The sequence below is a fragment of the Pteropus medius genome, unplaced genomic scaffold, assembly GCF_902729225.1.
Source record: "Pteropus medius unplaced genomic scaffold, Ma_sr-lr_union100, whole genome shotgun sequence".
NCBI lineage: Eukaryota > Metazoa > Chordata > Mammalia > Chiroptera > Pteropodidae > Pteropus > Pteropus medius.
Genome location: NW_024352784.1, coordinates 8,864,503 through 8,890,705, shown reverse-complemented (window position 1 = coordinate 8,890,705; position 26,203 = coordinate 8,864,503). Strand labels below are relative to the sequence as shown.

Here is a 26,203-nt window from a genome sequence, read left to right as displayed (position 1 = left end):
TTGTTTAGTGACCATTGTAAAAGAATGCATTTCATTAGGCTGTTAGGAGGACTAAATGGATTAGATGAGATAATGCATGAACATATTAACTCAGTACCTAAATAGACTGAATATTGAATGCGTGTGTATGTATTAGTTTAATATCATCAGTGCGTCTACCTTTGCTCAGAGACCAGACACACTTGGAAGTGATGAAAGAATGATAAAGTGGAAGGCCAGGGTAGGTATTTGGCAGTAACAACCAGCTTAAGGATTAGCCAGGCAAGACTCTAATATTAGTATATGAGTTAGACTGTAAGGGGTTTAGGAAGGATAATAGTGACTTTATCTTTGTTTCTTTAGTTCATTGTTATAACCCAAGTACTTTAAATAGTGCCTAGCACATAATAAGTGCTCAATAAAAACTTGCTGAATTCCCCAGGCTAACTAAGCTGCCATCTTGCACACAGTGAGCCTTCAATGAATGTTTGTGAAAGAATCATAATAATAATTGTAACTAACATTTATTGAATTGTTATTATGTGTTACGTACTCTTCTAAACTCTACATGTATAATCTCATTTAGTTTTCACTTTCACACAATGAGATCGGAACTTTCATTACTTTAATTTTTCAGATAAAGGAAATAAGATACAGATAAGCTACTTATGTGTTCACAAAGCTGAAAACTGGTGAGGCCAGGAATTGACCCCAGCCACTGTGATCCAGATAACATAAGCCTTAGGAATGCTATTGATTTTAATTTTACTTCTAGTTTCCAGCTTAATAATATCCCTGGAAAAAAATTTAGTGGTTTCGCAATTGAAATAAAGCTCAGTTTGCTAATCTGTAGTTAGAGATCATATCACTTTACCTCCCTATCAGAAAGAATTATTTGGAACATCAGTGAAGCTAATGTGAACTACCATAAAATATGTTACATTTTATATTCTCTATACTGTAATATAACTGAAAGAACATTGACTTTGGAGTTCACAGACTTACATTCAAATTTTGGCCCCTTTTGATTAGTTTTATGGCCTTAGGCAAGTAATCCTTCCTTGTCTTTCTTATCCATAAAATAAGAAATATACTGACTTTGGGGGTTATGATAACCATAAATGAGATAAAACATAATAAGCCAAAAAACATTGGCTAGCATATGTAGGTAGACAAGGACTAAATTCTGTCCAGCAAATGCTCTAGTTTCTTTAAATGTCATGCATAGGACTGTGATCAACATTTCTTGAGTATCTGCGATGTATATACGTCATATAGAGAAACCCAATAAATATAACCCCTTACTCTCAGACTCCCCAATCCCTTAAGTCACTTCAGAAGATCTGTCACCATTTCCTCCTCAGCACAGTGTGCCCCTCTGACCTCAGCTAAGCAGTACCTCTGACTGATTTCTGCCTCATCATCTGTAAAAGTAGCATGTGTTTCCAGACTTGTGTTTTAATGAGTATGTATGGTATAATTTACACTGAAATGAGACACACAATGAGTCTTCTCTGTATTGTTAAAAGATCTGGAATTTTGTGTACAGGGGGCTAGTATTAGTGTCTGGTTTCCCTGGTTGCCATTAAGAAAATGCGTGCTATAAAGTTTAGTGGAGTGGCACTCCAGGGCCTGATTCACACCGCACAGAAGCTCTTTTGCAAAGACTTGTTTTTGTCTTTCAGTTTCACATTTTGTTTCAAGAAAGTGCTGATCCCATTCGACTGAAATATTTACTTTAGGACATTTTAGCAACTCATTAAGTCTTTTTTTTTTTTTTCACACTTCACTTGCAGGTAGAGTTCATTATGGTCAAGCTGGTAGAAATCCTGTAATAAACTCTGTCTCTCTCTGTCTCTGTCTCTTTCTTTTGGCTCTCTCTCTGGCTCTCTCTCTCTCTCTTTCTCTCCCCTCCCCTGTCCCCTTACTCCTTGTTAAGAAGCATGAGATAGAATTTGTATTCAATGTGTAGATCCATAGTTCTAAAGGCAGAGCGAGGGCATTTAGCAATGTATGGAGACATTTTAGGCTGTTAAAATTGAGGAGGTGCAACTGGCAACCAATGAGGAGAGGCCAGTGATGGTGCTAAATATCCTACAATGCACAGCAAAGACCACCACAGCAGAGAGCTACTTAACCCCAATGTCAGTAATACCAAAGCTGAGAAACTCTTGCGTAGAGAAAGTGTTTTATCATAACTCAGTTTCTAAGGCTATATATAGCCACCCCTGAGGAAAATTAGTGTCAGGCCTTCCACCAATTTGTTTTTCTGGCCTCAAGGAGCTTAAGACCAACAATGAATGTTTTTGAATACATGTAAGCCTAAGTTTGACTCCTAGTGCCACCATATTTTAGCTATGTGACCTTGGACAAGGATCTTTACATGCCAATCCTTAGTTTTCTCATTAAAAAAAAAAAAAAAAAAAGCAACAACAACGAAATAACAGTAATACCTATCTTGGAAGTCTTTATACAGATTACGTGAAGTAATGTATTTATAGCCCTAAAAATGTCTGATGCAAAGCAGCCTCCTGACGAGTACTATTAGTGTATCTTTGTAATAATCATGTAACTGAAATGATCACCAGAGACCCTTAAAGTTGGCCTAGTCACTCCATGTATTAATTCCCATGAAGACTCAGAAACATTCTCCCTATTTACATACAACCTCCATCTATAAGGGGAGAACATAAAATGGAGTTATGCACAGAGTGCTGTGTGAGCACCCCAAAGGGGCCTGCTGCCTTACCTTGGAGTAGGAGAAGGCTTGCTCAAGGAGAAGATGACTGGCTTAAGTTTAAATCATTATGATTCCAAGTAAGTTACCCAACATAATCTCAAGAAATCAGTTAATTTTTTCCACATTCTCACTGGCCTCAGTCATTTATTCCTTCAGCAAACTGTTGATATTTATATTATTAGTAATTGCATTGACGGTTTAATTAAAATTTGAACATCACATCCAATTTCAGCCACCTGCTGTCTTTTACATTCACTCATATTTCAAAGCACAGAATGTTCCCTTTTTTAAGAAGTTGGCCATCTCTGCTGTAGTTTGGAACAAGAAGCCCAGAAAAGAGCTTGGTGGTCGAGCTTGGTGAATGTCCACTAATCTGGGATTATGGCACATATGTGACTTCCAGACATCTAAAAAGAAAAGCCCGGAAAGGTGTCCTTAATTACAACAATTACAGGGAAATCTCTAGTTGAAAGTATTTACTGTTAGTGGCATAAGGTCAATCATCTCATTACTTATGAATCTATTTCTGTTCCTGTTAGCAACTGAGTAGATATTTAGATCAATGTGCTCTTAGCCTGCAGTTTCCTATTCCTGATAAAGATATTGAACAAACATTGGCGTGTTGAATTATTTTTAAATGGGAAATGATATGTCATTTATGTGGTGTATAAATAATGATATTTCTGATTTGTACCTATTATAGAATATTAAAAGAGTAGATGAAATTGGAAACAGCCACAGGACACAAAAGGATTTGGCAAGAGGAAAGTTGGAAGTAACTCCAGGGTTTCTACCTGAGGTTGGAGCTATTACTGTCATGTCTCCCTTGACTTGTCTTCAGCTGATGGATATATGGAAGATGTACATTCACTGTATTTACCCATCTCTCATGTTCTGCTGTGAACACCTCACAGGGCAGGAATAGAATGTGAATCATATTAATATTCCCAACATTCAGCACTGTGCCTGGCATAAGACAGGCATTCGGTAACTATTTATTGATGAAATAATTTATTTATGGACTCTTATTAGAATCCAGGATACTGTGGACCCTGTGGTTCATCACTCATTTATCCAATTGACCAGGTCAAAAATTTAGAATCATTTTTGACCTCTTTCTTTTACTCACACGCACAACCAGCCCATCAGTAAGTTTTGCTAATACTACCTTCAAAACACATTCCAAAATCCATTACTTCACTTCCATTGCCTCCTCTTTCATCCACGATACCACCATATTTTACCTGAACTACTCTATGTGGTTACTTGTCTATACTCACTCACCTACCACTTCCACTTTCATCGTGCCATCTCCCAGAGACCGGTGTGAATCAGTTGTTCCTGTGCTCAAAATCCCCCGGGGGCTTTCTTTCTCACTCACTGTAAAAGCTGAAGTCCTTACAAAGAACAAGAAGGCCTGGGGCATTGATACCTCTCTCTCTGTTCTATTACTCACTCTGTTCTAGTCACACTGGCCTCCTTATTGTTCTTCAAAATACAAACAAGCTCCCAACTCAGAACGTTTGCCCTTTATGTTCCCTCTGCCTTGATTAGTCATCCATAAGAATTCTCTTGGCTCATACACTTTATTCAGATCTCTACTCTACATCACTCTATCTAAAATATAGTAGCTTTGATTACTCTTTATTCTTTTCTTGCTTTATTGTTAATTCATAACAGTTATCCTATCTGCCATTATATATTTATTTCTTTACATCTGTTCTCACTAAAATGCAAGCTCCTGTGAGCAGAGACATTTTTGTTTACTGTTGGAGAAATGTAGCTAGAGTTTAGTTGCTGCTTAATCATATGCTAGATGAATGAATGAACAGAAAGAAAGGAAGCCAGTGCAGATCAGCCTTAAGTGAGCAAAGGGAAGATGGACCATAGGAGGCAATAAGCAGATGACAGATTATCTTCACCTGTAAATTATGCTCAGAATTTGAATTTCATTCTAAAAGTCAGCAGAAAACTCTTGAACTGTTTTATGAAGCAAAGTGGTAATATATAAATTATGTTTTTGAAATATTAGCTACTTTGTAAAAAAATTAAATAAATAAACTACTTTGTACATAGTAGATGGAAGGAGAACAAGAATAGAAATAACGAAACAAATTAGAAATGTCTTGAAGTAAAGCAGGCAAAATTGGAGAGAACTTGGGCCAGAGTAGTGGTCGTGAAAATAAAGACAAATGCCTGAGCTTGGAGTCTGTTTCAGAGATGACAGGACCTGACCTCAGGTTGAGTATGAGGGTGGGGAAGAGAGAGGAAGGAAAGAGAATAACGAAGGTTACGTCTTAGTTTTTGGTTTGAACAACCTCGTGAATAACAATGTTGTTTATAAGGAAAGACTAGGGGAAAATAATTTTGTAGGAGTGAGACAAAAGCTCTGATTTTAATATTTAAAAAAAAAAACATTCTGAGGTTTAAGTAACTACTAGATATTAAAATAAAGATGGTCCAGAGGCATTGGATAGGTAAGCTTGGAAGTGAAAGAGATCTGGGATACACTTATATATTTGAAATTCATAAAATTATAGATGGTACTTAAAGTAATAGGACCAAATGAGTTTATTTAGGGAGAGAAGTAAATAGAAAAGAAGGTCTGGCTCCCATTGTCAGGAAAGATACAATGAAGTAAATACCCTGGCAACAACTCAGCCTATTTCCTGAGCAGGTGACATAAGCAGATTCAGAAGACACTCTGGCAGGAAATCCAAACTCCACAGGAGGCTGACAATAAGCAAGAGTTGCATCTCTACATTAACAAGTGAAGAAACCAGAGCTGTTTAAGGAGAAAAAGGGTATGAGAAAGGGGTTGGATAGTTTAGAAAATTATAGGACCAAAAGAGTACGTAGAGTTCTTAATAAGGTCCAAAAATTATCAAAGTGATAGTTATTTGAGGCTGTGACCTGAAAATTCAGGAATTAGAGAATGTGATGCCATGAACATCTATACTATGAAGTTACCTTTGGGTTTTGGCAGTTTGTTCTCCATTTCTGTTGATGTGATTACTCAAATTGACTTTAATTGCAAGTCTTTATCTATTAATGTTTATGAAGGTCGGTCCCTTCAAGATTCCCTAAGTGCCTGGAAGTAATCACTCACAACTAGCAAAATGCTCTTCTGTCCCTTTGTTTGCCTAGCATTGTAATCCTCTCTCTCTCTCTTTGTCCTGATCTGAATACTTGGTGCCCTGTTAGCATCTTTGCCAATTTATCCTGAGTTTCTGTGCTTTCCCAAGACAGTCAGCAAGGTACACTGTTTGTGGGGAAAACTTCTTGGTTGATGTCCTCGTTGAAAAATACCCACCCCACCCCGTATCATGTAGCACCCTGTCAGTCTCCGTGTAATGCCATTTACTACTCTTCACACACAAGTATCTCCAGGATAATCCTGTTTAATCACTTTTATCCATATTAGTACCTGGCACAGCAAACAAGTTAGTAGGTATTAAATAAATACTTGTTGAGTCATTAATGGATTTATACTTTTAACACATACATCTCACACTTCCATATTGCACATTACCAAAAGAGAGCCAAAGCTGATATTCAAAGAAATCTAAACAAAGATCTATAAATTTTAAAATGTCTATCATCTTCACAATGATGAATTTCTTGAGCAAACATACTGTAGATATTTGCTATTGTTTCCCATCTTTTTCCTTTGTATGGTCCAAATGATAAAATTATTCATAATGTATGGCATATTTATATGTTAACAATATTTGTTCTTGCAAAATAGTGCATGCTTTGAATGTATGTTCCAGACCTACCACTGCTTCTTTAAAAAAAAAAGGACACTTCATAAAAATCTTTGTTCCTTTAAGGAATATTATTGTTTGGTAACTCTCTCCAGCAGGAAATCCAGATTGCTGATATGCAACATGAAAAGGATATTGGCTCAGATAGCTAGACTTCTAAGGGACCAAGGCTAAAGTACATGCCTGTCACAGCACCTACAAGAGTGCCTGACCAATAGTAGTTACTCAAGAAACAGTTCTAAATATGAATGAAGAGACAGTCTCTTACAGGAGCTACAGCTCCCACTAGCAGAAAGAGAGAATGGAGAGCTGAGAATCCAGTGATACTTGCTTATGAATGTGTTCATATGTGTGCATGGCAGGAGAGTGGCACCAAATCAAAGATCATATTAGATCAAACCAGAAGATCATATCAGAACTGGAAGGCAGAAAGTTAAGAGATTGAGAGAATGAAACCTTTGAGTAGCTTTCATTGAATTGTTTTCCTTCATTAGCTCTTGATGGACTCTGAGAGTTAATCATTGTATTTAATGGTTCAGAAGAAGAGAAATAATCATATTTATATTGGAACATTAAGAACATACTTTGAAGTGGACATAGAAATACTTGTATCGAGTCAGTGAGGCCATGTAGAATTTAATCAACGAGTAAGATATCTCAAGGTATTGAGAAGAAATTTTCTTTTATGATAAAAAGAAATATGCTGTGTAGTGGTTTGAATGCTTAAACCAGCAATGATAGGCAGACCCTCCAATAAATTAATAACGTTCATTCAACAACATTAATTGGGTACCCACTATGGAGCTGGTGTTATTCTTGGCACAGAGAGAAAAGTATAATCAGAGCAAAGTCCCCTCCTCTCATGGGGTTTCAATTTCCAGGAAGTTGGTTGATTTATTAGAAGTAGGAAGCATCCAGGCTACCTGATTAACAGATGAAGAAAGAAGAAGCATATCATTATAATTTGTACCAAGAAACATTGAAAAATAAAGAATATTTTCTGTTCAATATTGACAGTGACATCTGTTGACCTATATCTGCAATTTTGTGTGATATGCAAGTGCTAGAGATTTAAATTTCAGAAATGACCCAAGTTCTGGGAGATCAGAAAGAAGGGCTAGATATTTTGTAAAGTGAAAATTCACGCACAGAGTCTAACATATTGTAGACATACCATCAATGTCAATTTCTTATTCCTTCTTTTCTTCCATTGTATATATTTCTTCTTTATAAAGTTATGAGGACTGTTACATTATTTAAAACTGAGAGAAACAAAAGCATAAAGAGAATGAAAAATAAGTTTTAAAGTATGTATAATATGATTTAGTCAAGTGGATAACCTAGTTCAACCCTACTGTAAAGACAAATAAGAGGAAGAGAGGCCTTTAAGACATGATTAACTGTCAATCATTTTTCTGTGAGTGGCTGAAGGTCAAAGAGAAGTGGAATAGTTCTGATCCTGGTGATTAAATAAAGAACACATAGGTTTGAAGGACAAAGATGAAAGATTAAGTTAAATCATAGAAATTCAAGCAGAGGAAATAACATTAAGTCGATTAGCCTACGTCCTGCCAAGGAAGGGAAACATTTTTAGAGTACTACTTCATTACCAGTGTGGTGTTAACTATCGAATTTCGTTAAGTCCCACTAAATTCATTCATTCAACAGATATTTATTGAGTGCCCACTATATGATATAAACTGTTCTAGGCCCTGGGAATAAAGCCAGGAACAGTCAAAGTCTGTGTCTTTATAAAACTTATAATATAGTCCTAGGAATGAACAACAAACATGTACATAAAGTGTCAGTAATGTTAAATATGAAGAAAAATAAGTTAAGCTCAGAAGTCTCAGAACATTATTTATACCAGCGGTCCCTAACCTTTTTGGCACCAGGGACCGATGCTCCTATAAGAATCCAATGCCTGATGATCTGAGGTGGAGCAGAGGCAACGAGGCTAGTGCTGGGGAGCAGCTGCAAATACGGATGAAGCTTCGCTCACTCACCCACCACTCACCTTCTGCTGTGTGGCCTGGTTCTTAACAGGCCACTGACTGGTACCGGTCCCTGTCCCGGGGGTTGGTGACTTCTGATTTATACCATATTCCATTGGTCAAGTAAGTTAAAATCAGAAAAGATTCAATGGAAGGAAAAATGGAATTAGATTCCACCTTTTAAAAAGAAGACTAGCAAGAATTTACAGTCATCTTTAATCTACCACAGATATCTCTAGTTGTTATGAGCAAAGGAGTGATATGGTTTGACTAATATTTTAAAAGGCTCACTCTGACTACTATATACATAATCAACTAGAGAGAGAAAAGTGCGAAGGTAAAAGTTGGAAGATCAGTTGTCTATATTTAATACTAATTTTCTTTCAACTTTTAGTTCTCTTGATTTACGGGGGAAAAAATAATAAGTGTGAAAGCACATGATTCAAGATTGCATATCAGTTGATTTTTCTTATGAGACACACTGTGTGATACAATTCCATTTGCTTATTCACTCAATATTTTTTTTTAATTTTATATATAGGCATTTGGGGACACTGTGATAAGCAGCTGTAACCTCTATTTTTAAGGAACATTCCATATAGTTGGGGGAAGAGAGATGCAAATTTCAAAATACTTTCCAAATGACATAGGATTAGTCAGATTTTTGGTTTCTCACTATTAGTTGTAAAATGTCAACTTGCTCATCCAACTCATTTTCAAAATATAAAAATCTACTCTTTTCCACAATATAGAATATCTACTTTCCAGATTCTCATCAAAAACTATAATCTTGAAATTACTATTATACTGAAATTTATGAAAGCTCAAATCAGCAAAGTGATAAATTGTCTTAAGTGTACTGTGTTGGTCCCCTTTTAGAGGAATTATGTGGAGAGACTTGAACCACCAGAAGCCTGTAGTTTACTTTGACCATATTAGCTTAAGCCTTCTCCTGAATTTAACTGCACATCTGTAGCTTTTCCACTTAATAAAATTATAAATTCTTAAAATCCAGCTAAACACCACTTCTTTTCCAAGAAGCCTTCCTTGACACTCCTCCTCAGTGAGACGTCACTTCTGTTTAATGTATTTAAACATGTATTTAATTTATTCTCTTTTTATGTAATCAATGATAAGCATTAATAATGTAAAGAAGATATAGAACTATAATTCTTAAGCACCTATTATGTGTCAGACACTAGGAAAGATGTCTACATTTCTCTTAATGTTAACAGAACTTCCTTAGAGATCGTTAATGCTACATGAATTTATAGATAAAGAAATTGAGGTTCAGGGACTTTAAATGATTTTACCTAAAGTTACACAGTTAACAGTTTATTATAGGATCTGGGCTTCAACCTCATTTCACTTTGGCCCTTCGGGTGCCTTGAATAGTGTCTCTCAAAATTTCATGTCCACTTGAGACCTTGAATGGGACTTTATTTGGAAACAGGGTCTTTGCAGATATAATTAAGATAGAGATCAAGGTGAGGTTTAAGATGGGCCCCAAATCCAATGAGAGTTTCCTTATAAGTCGAAAAAAGAAAGCACAGAAAGGCAGAGAGGGAAGGAGGTCATATAAAGACAGAGTCAGAGATTGGATCTGTGCTGTCATAAGCCAAAGAATACCAAGAGCCTCTAGAAACTGGAAGAGACAGGAAGAATTTTCCCCAGATCATTCAGAGATATTGTGGCCCTGCTGACCACTTGATTTTGGACTTTTGGCCTTCAGAACTGTGAGAGGACAAATTTCTATTGTTTTAAGCCATTCAATTTGTAGTATTTTGTGATGGCAGCCTTAGCAAACTAATATAGACCTAAAACCCATTATCTTTTTCTTAAATCTCTTCCCATTTCAGGCCTCTACTTTAATTTGCCCTAGGATTTTAAAGTAGTAATTTACTTTTCACTTCAGGCTATTAACAATGCCATTTCACCTCACCAACTGCTCCTAAAAGGGGGTAAAAATGATAGAGGGAAATATTTCGGGATAATTTTCTGTGCTAGTTGAGGACATTCAAACTGGAGTATTTAGAAGTGGGAATTTAATGGCTCCTGTCACCAAATGGGAAGAAGAGCAGGGATGTAGTGAGGCCTCCAATACGACAGGGCCCAGTATTTCTCTCTCAATCTCCCATCCCTCCTTTCCTTTGCATGTTTTCTTCATCTCCGGGCCAACTGAGAGGCAGACAGCACCTGGGGCTCATATCTAGCAAAGTTAGACCACCATGAAGGAAGAGACTTTTTCAGGACTTCCAACTTGAAAGTTCCAGGAGAAGTGTTGCGATTGGCCCAACCTAGACCACATGCTCACATTCATATCAAGGAGGCAGAGCTTTGAGAATCACTGTTGCCGTAGGACCATGCAGTTATAGTGTGGAAGAACATTTCTCCAAGAAGTAGGATGCTGTTATCAGAGAAGAGGTGTGTCACTGAGGCCGATATAGAAAACGATGCAGATCATTTCCATGAAAATGCTACTCAGCCACTTCCTTGGATAAGCCTTTCACTTACAAAAGGCACAAAAATAGCAAAGCCAAAACACAGACTTATGGACTATACATTTCCAAGCCACTTAATATGAGTGTCAATAAAGATGTTAGAATGTAGTATAAGCCTTTTATTTTTTTAAAGGGACCAGGGGCAAGAAATCTTTTGAATATATGTGGAAATGAAAGCAGTAGAACTTTCATTATCCAGATTCTATCACAAGGATTTATGTGGGAGGGAAGAGCAGTTCTAATAAAGAACAGAGATCTGATCTTTTTTTCAAATATTGCAGATTGCAGTATCTTCAGAGCTTACTTCCTCTCTGATTGCAAAGAAAGCACTGTACATGACAAAAGAGAGAAATGAGGAGGAACACGGCGAACTGCTTTCCAGCAATGCAGCCTCCTCCACAAGACCTGGCAGACTGGCAGGGCAGAGACAGACTTGCAGGACCAAGTCATCTCCTTTCCCTGAAGGGCCATCCAAGTCTTTTTTTTTTGGCAAATGAAGTTGTCCCAAAACTTTACTTCCTACATTTGGTCATCTATTAAGAAGTTGGTTTGTGTCCAAAATCCAAGCAACCTTGTAGGGGTCCTTCTTCTAACATACAGGTGCCCCTAGACTGAAAAGAAGCAGCCAAGGATGACACTCTCTCAGAGCAGAAGTGACGTCAGGCCAGCTTATATTAAGAGCCAGCTCAGATGTCACCTCCCCAGACAAGCCTTCCTTGTGATTGTGTAGCACTTTGTAATATCCCTGTTATAACAGAAACATCTCAGAAAGTAAGTGTTTGCATATTTTTGTTTTTCCCCATTAGAATGAGCATCTGCAAGTTAGGAGTCTTTCCTTCTTTCTGCTTATGTCCCAAGTTTAGCACCAGGCTCTGTCTGTAGTGGTGGTTCAATGCATCTTTCAGTAAAAAAGCTGAAAGAGACAAGGAACTAAGGAGAGATGGAGGGAAGAAATTAAGGTAATTTTTCTATTTCTCACTAGAAAAGTGAAAAATGGGCAAAGAGGGGGAATTAATAGGAAATGATTATATATCTTATTCCAGACACTTGGATAGACAGTTTACATACTTTGCCTCATTTTATCATCCCCAAAGTTCTTTTATTTTCTGAATTCTTTCTGTATAAGACAAAATATTAATATATAACCCTCTGTGGTACATACAATTACCTCCCCTCTACACATGAGGAAACTTAGGCTCAGAGAAATTAATAACCCAAGGTCACATAATCAGTATTATTTTTTCTCTGTCTCACTCTACAAGGGATTCGAGACAACCTGTAAGATTAAATAAAATAAACAGAAATATTGACCAATACTGGGACCAGGGAGGTGGCCCCTTCATTAGATATGGGCCTTGGGTTTCATGCCCAGCTCTGGCAGACTCTGAAGGCCCTGCTCTTTATCAGCACCACACCGAGAGCAGGGTAAATAGTTGAATTCCACACTGGGCAAGGCATCATTACAGAACAGAAGCATAAAAAGAGTCTGGTAGGGGATGTAAAATTAACTATGTATTTTCTTTGTATTATTGACACCTACTTGGGCATTTGAATGATTTTCACTAACTTAGGACTTAGATTTGATTCATATGTTCATGGAGTATCACAATAATAAGTGTTAAAGCACAAATCTAATGGAAGAAATACCATCCCAATTCTCCAAAGTAATAAAATAACCATTCCATAAAGATTGCATAATTATCATTGTAGTTGGATGGATGGTTCAGGAATCAGTGCCCCCTGGCTTCTACCAGGTGGTTCCAGTGCTGTTTCTTTCCATCCTTCTGATGATGGCTTTCATTTATAGGAATACTGGCTTTGGAGGGAAAAAATGGAAAATGTTATCAATGTATGTTTATATTTATGTAACATGTACATATATATACATGTTTTTATGTGTGTATATATGTGCATGTGTATATATACATATATTCATATGCACATATATGAATTTTGTCTATTCGTTCTCCTTTTACCACCTGTTCTAGGCTACACCAAGGGTCTTGGCATCACTGAAGGCTCCTCCACATCAAAGGCTAAAATTCCCATAAATTACTCTTTATATAGTCTACTTTCCTTCTAGTTCAGACTCCAACATGCCTACTATATACATTTCTATTCTAATAGTTATTGACTCTATATCTGATTCTAAAGTTACTTCCTAGATTAATGCCATAGGACTGAAAAATTTCTAAAAAGCTGGTTTCTGACCGTACTATATAACTTAAGTTTTGCTTTGAACATTTCATTGAGAGAGATAGGGGGTGGTTGCCTCATATATAACAATCTCATCCACTTTTTTATACACATCTCTGCAGGCTTTTTATATCATAGGATTAGAAGATTATCGTGGTGAAGATGATAACACTAATGATTATAAGTAAAAATATAAAAGTTATTGAACTTCTGTGCAAGGCACTGTACTAGCTGCTTTTAATGGTTTATGTCATTTGATCCTCCAGAAAACTTATGAAGTGGTAATTATTATTCTCATTTTAATGACAAAATCTGAGGTTCTGAAAGGTTAAGTTACTTGCTCAAGCTGACTTGGCCTTAAAGGTGAAAAGGTGGGATTTAAATTCATGTTATCTAATTCTAGTTGTCAGATTCTTTCAGCATGCCCACAATTGTCTTTAGGTTCTATTCATTTCACGAGCATTCCTACTTAGAGGAAGAAGTAAGAAGGCAGAATTAAGAGCAAAATTCTTAATCCTTCCCATTGCTCATAGGTGTTTGGCCACTGGAACAAAATGATAAGCTTCACTGAGATCAGGACCATGTCTTGGGCACTGAATACATATGTGGCGATAGGTTATACGATGATGAGCAAAAAGTCAATGTCCCTGCCATCATAAGGCTTAGTAAGTGCAAAGAATTTAACTGGAAAAGGAAATAAGTACTAAAAGGCTGTGACAGATTCTGACTAAATGGGAAGATTAGGAAATAAGTGGATTGGGAAAAATAAGTGCTCAAACATAAGGAACGACAGGTGACGTGAGAACTTGGTGGTTGTAGGAACAGAAGCAAGGCCACTGTGGCTGTAGTTCCACAAGTAAATTAAGGAATGTCCCAGGATAAGACAGAAGATGGGCAAGAACCAATTATGCAGTCCTTAGCATTGTAATCCTAATTCTAAAAGCATCAAGAAGATATCATAGAAATTTAAGCAAGGAAGGGACATGATCTGATTTATGTTTTTAAATGACCATTATGTGGAAGACAGATGGGTTATGGGGATTGACAAAGAGGAGACAACGAGACAAGTTAGGAGGGCATTACCATTGTCAAGGTGAGATGATAGAGGTGTCAGCTAATATGATAAGAAGGGTGGACAGAATCGGTCTTGTTTACCTATGCATTTCCAGGACTTAGTATTGGTAGCATGCTCAGTAAATGTTGGATAAATGAATAAATAAATTAATGACATATGTTAAGGTCTCAGTAAGCCTGTCAGTTCTCATTTCACTAGATATATTTGTAAGTAAGTTGGGTGACCATATAAAATCAGCTATTAATATTTACTTGTTAAGTGTTTATTTTCTGTGAGGAACTTGCCATGTGTGCTAAACATGGTACAAATAATATTTGGTTTAATTATTTAATGGTTCTGTGTCTTAAGACACTTTATTCTCACTCATTTTGCAATTGAGAAAACCAAAGCTGAAGACAGGATAAGAATAAAAATTAATTCAGTTGACTATATCAGTCAGTAAATAAATGCATATTTAACTTCATTAAGTCAAAAAGGGTTTTATTTTTAAGGGGGCTTACTATAAAGTATATATAAAATATAGGAGGACCACAAAGGAAAGCATAGGAACCCAGAGGTAACAAAAGGGAAGCTATTTATAAAAGGTTTAAGGGAGGGAGAGGTTATTAGGGCCTCAATGATAGAGAAGCATGGAGCAGCCCATCTTGATAAATGCAGTGACCTTTGGTTAAGGCACAGAGCCTATCCTTGAGGAGCTTTCAGGGGGAATGACAGAAAAGTAAATACTCGGACCCCACTCTTTCCCGTCCCGCTGATCTGCTCTTAGAGTTCTCCATTGACTGAACCCAGTGGAATCCAGAAGGCACAAGAGCTTGTTAATGGAGTCTATTCAAGACAACTTCTTACAACAGACAGCAGGGTGGAAAAGGAAGGAGGGTAGATATTAAGGAGCAATCAAGATGCTTGGCATATAAACCAATGTTTACTGAAAGCCTACTGTGATGGTTAATTTCACATGTCAACTTGGCTAGGCTGTGCTGCCCAATTGTTTGATAAAACATCAGTCTAGATGTTTCTGTGAAGGTATTTATTATACATTATGAACATTTAAATCAGTAGCCTCTGAATGAAGCACATTACCATCCATAATGTAGGTGGGCCTCATCTAATTAGTTGAAGGCTATACGAGAAAAATACTGAGGTCTTTGGAGAGAGAATGAATTCTACCTCCAGATTGCCTCAGGCTCAAGAGTGCCACATCAACTCTTTCCTGGGCCTCTAGCCTTCCAGCTGGCCTACAGATTTTGGACTTTCCAGCCACTACAATCACATGAGCTATATGGCTTTTCTATCCTTTCCTTCCCTTCCCTTCCCTTCCCTTTAATTCCCTTCTCCCCCTTTGTTTCCTTTCTCTCTACTTCCTCCTCCTCCTCTTTTTCTTCTCCTCCTTCTTCTTTGTCTCCTTCTCCTTCATCTCCTTCCCTCCTTCCCACCTTCCATCTCTTCCTGTGTTCTGTTTCTTTGGAGAGCCCTCACTAATACGCTACCATATACCAAGCACTATGCTAAGCCTGTATGATATAAATCCAAGTCTTCCCCGCCCCTTTGCTTAAGAAACTCACTTGTTGTTGCTGTGATAAATCATATGACAAAGGTAATACAGGATGCTTTCCGAGCAGAAAGAGGGAACTTCTTACCCAGACATGATAAGTATAGGGAGGAAGGCAGAGGGAAGGTTTCTTGGTTAACTCTGTGAAACATACAGTTAATAATTAGTGGGGCACAAATACTACCCTTGATGGTCTAATTCTAAAACCAGGGCTATTTGCATCACTGTGAATTTTGTTCTTCTCTTCTACCCCAACTTCACCCTCAGCAGTTTGAGTTAACAGTTGTTGTCCACAAACCTGTTGTCTCTGCTCCATTTGTGAGAGTAATGATTTTCAAATGGAGAGGAAAACTTCTGCATCTGATAAAAGGGAAGATCACGTTCATTTATTTTTATGAACAACAAGATTGCCCCATACCCCACTAGTGTAAAAATAGATGTCCTTAAGGGTCATGTAGTGGAAAGGAGAAGCCACCAGACTAGTGCAGGAGACCTGGGTTCAGATCCTAGTTCTGCCACTTCCCAGCTTTGTAATTATAGGCAAGTCAATTAACTTCCTTTGTCCTTATCAAGGGCTGTTGTAAAGAATGAAAAAGGATTTGGTAAATTTTACATATCCTTACATGTAGAGATAAAAATTAGTATTGAAAATATTTTTTCTCTTTTACTTGAAATTCCCATATGACCCTCATTTTAATGTCTCTATACTTTGCATTTTGCCATAAAATTATTTGAGCCCAAAATATTGATCATTTGATTTTTTGAGGCCCAGGATTTGCCTGTGAGCAGGAATCATAACTTGAAAATTCCACTGTCACTTCTTGAAATGCTGTGTTCAAGGGTCATTTCTCTCAAAGAAGTTTGTTCAGTTAACCTGAAACTAGCTGCACACTTATGGGTAATTTCCAGTAAAGAAAAAAATATATGTAAAAATAACTTCTTACATCATGGTAGGATAGTCTGGTTTAAGAAGAAAGGTAAAGGGCTGGAGTTAGCAGATTAGTTTTGGTCTCTGGGCTCTGAGTTTAGTCTCTGCCTCAGAGCAGCCTCCTCTTAGCTAAGATTTAGCTGCCTTTTCAGAAGAGCAAGTTTAAGAGTCCAGGCCTATGGCACCGGCAGCCCCTGTGTCTCAGAATTACATCTCACCAACTTGTCTCTCGGGCTTTATTTCTTTGTTAACACCTACCTTGCTTAACGCCACACTAACTTGCAAGCTGTGGCTCTCACACTGGTTTTCCTTAAATGTGTCATCATCTTAGCTTGTTTCCTTTGTGCTTGACCATAGCCACCTCCCTTGTCGTTTCATTCTCTAACCTGGCACCATGGTTTGGGCTTCACACTTTAATTTCAGCCCTGACTACCTCTCTAATACTAGGTGATAAGGAGACAACATTGAACATTTGACCTGGTATGTCTCTAAAACCCTCTGGGACTCAGTTTTTTCTCCATGATGGAAATAAGTTCCTTCCATCTCTGAGATGGTGAGTCTAATATTTATAATCATCTTCCTCATTGCCAGACACTGAATGGTTGTTTTCCTAATATATAGGGAATGGGAATTGACACAGATCACAGCTGATAAGAATGTTATCTACTCTGTGCCCTATACCTGTTGTCATGGAGTAAAGCTCCATTTCTGACTCAACAACAAAGATATCCTATTTGTAACTGTGCCAAACTAATGCATATTAGTTCATCTCATTTGAATGCGACACTTGTTTGTTTTCAAACCAGGAAGGCAAAATACAGATGATAAAAAGCCCCAACTATTGCTGTTTTACATTTTTAAGTGTATCCTCTGCCTGCAAAGTCAAAAGTGCATTAAAAGTAATATTGTGCTGAGCTCAGACATATGCAAACGTCTCTAGATATCTTGTCTCAATAAAGTTTATAGAATGCATTCCCAAAAGTCAGACAACAAAACAAAATAAATCGCAAAGCTCATAAAAATATAATGCATGCTTTTTTTTTTTTAACTTACATAAACATGAGTAGATATGATGAGAAAGGGAGTGTCTGCATTTAAGAGGTGGTCCTTTCTCATAGCAGTCTCTTTTATCATTAGCCCCCAACACAGAATGAATTAGCACTGAAAGACACATAAACATGCAGACATAAGAAGGAGGATTTGAATACATTGCATATGGTATACTTAGGTGTTCTTCGCTTTATTTATTAAATTATCTGGTCAATTTCTTATCCAACCTTTCAACCAGATTTTACTGACTATTTGTTATGCCAAATATGATGGTAGGCACACTGAATACAAAAGAAAACCATACAGTTGCTTTCCTCATAGGATTCAGTCTTGTAATAAAGTTAACTACAATTAAGTGCTATAATAGTAAATAGCATGGCTTTACTATTCAATACACTAATCAAATATTCATATTTAAGTGAATGCAAAAATAATTATGCCAAATTTGGCAAAGCAAATTTATTATTACATATAGGAATAGCAGATATGTAACATGTTTTAGACTTAATTGCCAATATTTATTGAACACTTTCAAGGTATCAAGCTCTCTTTACAATATTAGGTTCACAGCAACCCTACAGATCAGGTACTACTATCTTTTCCAAATTCACAGATGAGGAAACTGGAACTTGCCCAAAGTTACAAGTCGTTTAAGTGGCGGACCTAAGATTTGAACCTTGACAATTCAGCTCCAGAAACTGTACTTTCAGTCACTGTACTCCACTCCTTCTCACATATGTTCTTTGCAGCATCCTGAGTTTGTAGGTAACATCTCTCCCTGTTTCGCTCCATCTCTTAGCTGATAAAGGATATAGCCAGGATTTGATAGGGCAACTGTATTTGTGAAAAGCATTGCCATCCTCTGTACGGAACCACTCTGATGGAGGGGAGGCCTCCTACATTCACTTAACCTGAATCCTTTTCCTTTGCAGGTTGACTCCTAAACAAAACTCACACAGAGGCAGAATGTCATATAGCTTTATTATGTTTGCAATTCCACATCATGTTATATTAGGATCTCCCTCTATTAATATTGCTTTTGTCTGAAAGATCACATTAGTTCTTGTTTCCATCAAACAACACACCAAGTTTTTTGTAAACACAGCTCCTGGGCTGGATACAGTCTTGCACAGACACGGCAGCCTCCTTGCTGAAAGACTGCATATGCATAAAGCCCTGGACACTATTTCCCACAGCTTGGTACCACTTGTAGAATCATGCATATTTCTAAATTGTAAGAACAATGAAAATAGAACCAAAGGAGAATTTGTCAGTATTTTTATCCAGCGAAAGGGAATTATAGTGCACTGAGTGACTAAGTTACCAGGTATAAGTTCTTTATCTGCATCTCCTGATTTAATGCTGAGAATTACCTTAAGGGGAACATGAGGTATACTCATTTGATAAGTAAATATATAAAATAACATCAAGGAAAGTTGAGAGATTTGCCTAATAGCACACAGTTATTAGGTGACAGACTGAAAGGCCTGCTGCACTCTGTCCACAACACTTTGTAACTCACATCCACTTTAACCTGAGCCCAGCCTAATTTTTTAATATAAACTCCAGACTACGAGAATTGAAACAAGTATGACCTCATCACAATTTATTTGAGCATCAGCACCCCTCCATAATGAGTGATGAGCAGAAACTATAGTATGATGTTCCACTATTGCCCAGTGTAGAGAAGCAATGACATGTTAGAGTGAAGAGAGACTTTGCTCTTCCCATGCAAATATACCTCCCTCAGACAAAATAATTGAATATGGAAGCCTAATTCTCTCTGTATACAGAGATTCGGCCCATAGTTCTGTGGACTTCTAAGAAAGCTCTATGACCAGGGGAAGATGCATGCTGGGAATATCAAAACCAGCATTTCAAAGTCCACACCACATGGAGTCCTGGCACAGAGACCTACACTAAGGAATACCTCTGATAAGCCAGTAAACTGACGCCTTTCATTAGGGATTATTATAATTTTTGCCCTTATTACTAAGTGCACATGTCAAGCAGAAATAAATAGGTAAAAGGAAAGTTAAGCAAAGGCAAATATGATAAAGTGAACTTTTTGAATCCCAGAAATAAATTTACATTCTGTTCCAGGTTCATATAGAAGGAGGAGAGAAAAGAAAAGGAATAGCATGTATTATGTCTGCTTTGGATTCCATCCCATCTCAGACTAAAAGCCACATGTTTCTACAAGGTGCTGGAAGACTTGGAGCTCACAGACATACAACTATCATTATCATCAGTAATGAAATTATTATAATGGAAGGCAGTGAGATTTTTCATGGGAGTTTTAATTTTCATATTCTATGTTATTTCCAGGATCCTGCAGGTATTTAAGGTTGAATTAGAAGGTAGTCATGAAGGTCTCAACAGGCTGGTTGGGACTGTATTAACACCTGTGTGCCTGATAAGACACCTTGACCTAATTTAGTTTTTAGGGCTCCCACCATTTGTTCTAAAAAGGCACATGTGCACAGGATTTGACCATGTATAGATATACTGGTGAATATTCCTAAATACAGAGGCACAGCCAGAAAAAGGGCTGTTGGAAGAAAGTTTTGCCAAAGGGAAAGAGAAGGGAGAAGAGCTTGAATATCTTTCTCCACCACTATGCTTCAAGCAATGTGGAGTGACAAGGACAAAACATAGGCTTTGGTCATCCAAATAGAAGCTCAAATGCCAACTATAACTGTTCCTAGCTTCCTTGGTCCAGATATTTAGAGTTCATAAGGCATAGTTTTACTGTCTTGAGAAGTATATATGTGTCTAAAGTTTATTTTGAGTAGGTTTTAAAAAATTAAATATATATCATGGAAATTAGAAAATGTTCAAGAAATGCATATTCTATTATTTTCTTTATATATATGTAACCTAGTTAACTTATTTCATAAAAAAAAAACACTGGCAGGTGCTTTTATAAAATATTTTAAAAAAGACATTTATAAAAGAAGAAACTAAGATTTCTCAGAACATTTAACTAACTTGCCCAAGGCTGAGATAATGCAAACTCATTCTACTTTTTAGACAGGGCCAGCCTCAGGGAGCAGGAGCTCTAGGCAAATAATTTTTGTGTAACTCGTCTATAGAAACACGTGTAGCCATTATTTTTAGTTAATATTTGGTCTGTTAAAAGAATCAACTATAGTTTTATTAGATTCCTAAATGGAGCAAGGGTGGAAGGTAAAAAAAAAAAAAAACACATGGAAAGGTGTGCTTATAGTAGTAGAATTGGAGACTAAGTCAAGGGTAAGAACTCTTCCATGTTAAAGGAGTAAAATCCTTTGACATCGAACAACTCCTGAGACTTTCTTAAGCCTCAAAAATCTTCAGTTGTTCTACTGGAGTAAGGTTGTGGGCAGAAATGCACACTGGGTAAGGATCAGAGCTGGGTTAGTGTGGGAAGTGACTGCACTTTTTTTGAGGTGGTTTCCTTATTTGCATAGTAGATCATAGTGGTTTTTCAAGGTTATTTTCAAAAGACAAGGTAATTTAAGAACCTAGCATATAATAAACACTCAATAAATGAGAGCTGTTAGTTGTGGCAGAAGCAATAAAGTTACCTTTCTTGTCTTCTTCATCAAGTCATTGTGAAGATGAAACATGATAATAATTGGGAGGTCTCCAAAAATGGTAAACATCTATAACAAGGCAAATTATGTCACTACTATATTTCATAACATCTCCTCTAAATAGCTGGATAAAGTTCTCTCTTCATCAGCACAATGCCTACCAAGTTATGGTTGGTACAAATCTCAACAGAACAGAGACAGACTGTTAGAAGTTTAAGGCAGTATATCTCAAAGAGTGCTCTAGAGGATACCAGGCCACTCATATGTTCTATTAATATTAACCTAAATAAAAAATATAAAGTGTAGGTGGTCAAATAAGTTTGGATTATTAATATATGTATTAGGATTTTAAAACAACAAAGTACAAATTTGTGCTGTGCGGAAACTTTACATGTGTCTCGCGTTAGGCGTTCTTACCACAAACAAACAAGATAAAGGGACACTAAGAAATTCCGGAAGATGTTGGATATGTCTATTACTTTGATTGTGGTGATGGTATCATGGATGTTTGCATATGTCCAAACTTATCAACTGTACACATTATGTTCAGTTCTTTGTATGTCAATAATATTCCGTAAAGCTATTTAAAAAACACATAAGTTTAACCAAGGTCCCAATTTTATTGAGCCATAGAGCCACTTATGTATGGAATAGTTTTATGTGCCAAGGGAACATAATTCACTTCAATGGCTAGACCTGGGCTTGTCCCCACCAACACCACACTGGTTTTGAGCAGATACTCAATAAAATGTAAGCATGTCGTCTACCCAATTTTTTATATTTTACCAAAGTGAAATCATAATGACTTCTTTTTAAGTGGGGAACAAACTCAAGAAATTCCTTTCTGCAAGCTGAAAGTATGATGGCACAAGAAATGTGTCTTGTAGAGAAAGGAGGGCATGTGAGAGCAACTTCACTGTGACACCTGTCATTCACTTAACACCATAAGACCTCAGACATGACTATCCAGGCCAGTCTCACTCCCTCTTCACAGCCAGTGAGGAAGGAGAGGAAGGACAGACAGAGAAAGAAGAATGTATGCTAAATTTTGCAGACTTTACCTAAACTTTAAGAAAATCACAATATAGCTCCATTAGTTAAATTATGTAAGTAGTGTTTGTATATTATAAAGCATGGATGATTGTTTATATATTTCCTTAGCATAAAAAAATTCTATTAACTTTTTCTGCCCTTCCCTATTTTAAGTAAAAAGGAGAAGGAAAAAAGAGAAAAAAAGAGAGGAGGAGGGGAAGGAGGAAAAGATAAACTTTTGATTTTGGTCCAAGTGAATTTAGCCCATAGACTAACCTAGAAGAAGGAAACAATGACTTCAAGTCTTTTAAAAGTTACCAAGAGTCTTTCTTCCCTCCTAGTCATCCAATTTTGGCCTTCCTTTTTTTATTATTTTTTTAAGTATTTCAAAAGATAATGTGTAAATCTTTTTTTTTTGATATATCTATATATATATTTTTTTTTCAATTATAGGTGACATACAATATTATATTAGTTTCAGGTGTACAACATAGTGATTAGACATTTATATAATTTACAAAGTGGTCACCCCAATAAATCTAGTACCTGCCTGACATCATACAGTTATTACAGTATTTTTGACTGTATTCCTTGTGTTGTATTTTACATCCCCGTGACTATTCGTAACTACCGATTTGTACTTCTTAATCCCTTTCTCTTCTTGACCTATTCCCCAACCCATCACCCATCTGACAACCATCAAAATGTTCTCTGTATCTATGAGTTTGTTTCTGTTTTTTTGATCATTTATTTTGTTTTTTAAATTCACTGTATAAGTAAAATTATATGGCATTTGTTTTTCTCTGTTTGACTTACTCCACTTAGCATAATACCCTCTAGGTCCATCTATGTTGTTGCCGATGACACTATTTCATTATTTTTTTGTGGCTGAGTAATAGTGCATAGTATATATACCGCTTATTTTTTATCCATCATCCATTGATGGACACTCAGGTTGTATCCATATCTTGGCTATTGTAAATACTGCTGCAGTGAACATATGAATGTACTTGCCCCTTCAAAGTAGTATTTTGGGCTTCTTCAGATAAATACCCAGAAGTAGGATTACTGGGTCCATCTTTATCCCTTTTTGTTTTAAAGTCTATTTTGTCTGGTTTAAGCATGACTATCCCAGATTTCTGTTGTTGTTGTTGTTTTCTTTTCATGAAATATCTTTTTCCATACCTTCACTTTTGATCTGTGTGTGTCTATCTGAAGTGAGTCTCTTGTAGGCAGTATATAGGGGTCTTGTTTTCTTATCCATTCATCCATGCTTTTTTTTGGTTGGAACATTTAATCCATTTACATTTAAAGTGATTATTGACAGGTACATATTTATTGCCATTTTATTATTCATATTTATGCTCTTTCTTTTTTTCCCCCTTCTTTGTTTAAAGAAGTCACTTTAACAATTCTTATAATATAGGCTTGGTGGTGATGAACTCCTTTAACTTTTTCTTGTCTGGGAAGCTCTTTATCTGTCCTTCAATTCTAAATGATAGCTTTTCTGAGTTGTAGGTCCTTGTTTTTAATCACTTTGAACATTTGTTGCCAGTCTCTTCTGGCCTGCAAAGTTTCTGTTAAGAAGTCAATGGACAGTCTTATGGGAACTCCCTTATAGGTAGCTAGATGTTTTTCTTTTGCTACTTTTAAGATTCTCTTTGTGTCTTTAACCTTTTGCATCTTAATTATGATATGTCTTGGTGTGTATCCCTTTAAGATCATCTTTTTTTGAGACTATGTGCTTCCTGAGCTTGTATGGCTATTTCCTTCTCTAGCTTAGGGAAATTTTCCATCATTATTTCTTCAAATAGGTTTTTAATTCCTTGGTCCCTCTCTTGTTTCCTTCTTGTACACCTATGATACGAATGTTGGTACCCTTGATGTTGTCCCAGAGACACCTTAAACTATCATATTTTTAGGATTCTATTTTCTTGTTGTTGTTCTGTTGAGTGTTTTATGCTACCTTATCTTTGAATTGCTGACTTGATCCTATGCTTCATCTAATCTACTATTGATTCCCTCTAATGTATTCTGCATTTCATTTATTGTATTCGTTATTTCTGACTGGTTCTTTTTATGTTTTCTATCTTCATTTTTATGTTTCCTGTCTCTTTGTTAAAATTCTCACCGAATTCATCTACTCTTCCCCTAAGTTCATTGAGCATCCTTATAACCAGTGCTTTGAACTCTGTATCTGCTAGATTGCTTGTCTCCATTTTGTTTAGTTCTATTTCTGGATCTTGGTTCTGTTCTTTCACGTGTGACATGTTTCTCTGTCTCCCCATTATAGCTGCCTCCCAGTGTTTCTTTCTGTGTATCAGGTAGGGCTGCTATGTCTCCAGAACTTAGTGAAGTAGTCTTATGTAGTAGGTATTCTGTGAGTCCTAGTGGCACAGTCTCCCTGGTCATTTGAGCCGGGTGCTATAGGTGTATCTCTTGTGTGGCTTGTGTGTACCCTCCTATTATAGTTGAGCCTTGGTTTCTCTTTGCATGTCGTTGGGAGAGATCAGCCCTCAGGCTGATTGGTTGTGGAGACTACAGTGGAGGAGCTATTGTGCAGGGGTTGACCCTATGGAGCAGGATTCACTTTAGTAGGACTGTGGTACTTGCCCAGTCTGTCCTTTGGCTGTGTCATCTTGGGAGGCTACTGGGTGGTGCTCCTGGAAGGGGCCCTACCTCAGACCAAGTTCAGCAGCAGCCTGTACTCTACCTGAAGCTACGTGGAATGAGCCACAAAGCGATCCACATATGGTTGCCACTTTCACTGGACTTAGAGGTGTCTTGAGAAGCCAGGCTTTGAACTGAGGCTGGCTGCTGCCAATGCCGGGCTTGGGGCTGCTCAGCAAGAGGTATGGGGCACTCCAAGGCCAGATGCTGCTTGTGTGGGTTTTGTGAATCTTTGAGAAATTTTAGATAAGTTTGCAGCATGGGCCAAGACAGGCCATATGTATGGGAAAGCCATTAAAAGTGGCTTAGGTGGGCTTGGAAGTTGGGAGGGGCAGAGTCTCGGAATCATAAGGCGCTGCAAAATATATTATCCAGTTTGATGGACACTCAGACATGGAGCCTGTCTGCATCTCCACACTAGGTGGTGAGAGAGCTCAACAAAGCAACAATGGCTTCTGCCAGCACTTCTGTCTGGGAGAAATCTGTCCCTCCAACCCTTACCCGAAGCCAGATAATTCAATTCCTCCCTGTATGTCCTTGGAGCCTTTTGAGCAGCAGCCCCAGCTCTGGAGCTCAGAGTGAATGAATCTGTCAGCAAGTAAATCTGTGTGCAGGCCCTTCAAGAGGAGTGCCTGGGACCCTGGCAGCCTTCCATCTAACTCACCCACAATCTCCACTGGTTTTCGCAGCCAGAAGTTGTGGGGACTTCTCTTCCTGGCTCTGGAACCCTGGGTTGGGGTGCCTGATGTGAGGCTGGAAACTTCAAAGGAGGGAGATATCCCTCCTTATTTTTAGCTGTCATACATGGTTGTGGGACTGCCCTTTAGTGTCTCAACACCCCCTTCCTGTCTCCACATGGCTTCTTCTGTATATCCTTAGTTGTAGGACATCTGTTTAGCTAGACTTCAGGCAATTCTCAATGATGTCTGTTCTGTAGTTTAGTTGTAATTTCAATGTCATGAGAGGATGCAAGCACAGAGTTTACCTACTTATCCGCCTTGACTGAAATCCTTGGCCTTTCCTTCTTAATTAACATATCCTCATCTCTGCAAGAGAGTGATACATTTTGCCAGAGTTCCTGGGTTTGAGCTTCAAGTGTTGTGAATGCTGCACATGCTTTAAAGGTTTTACAAAGATTATTATT

The 26,203-nt window shown here is 37.4% G+C and overlaps 1 long non-coding RNA gene across 4 annotated transcripts in view; it reads left to right on the top strand.

The window, feature by feature from the left end:
• The window catches only part of LOC120590409 (uncharacterized), a 672,254-nt gene that overhangs the window by 413,491 nt on the left and 232,560 nt on the right, over positions 1 to 26,203 (top strand). The gene's annotated exons all lie outside the window — the stretch shown is intronic.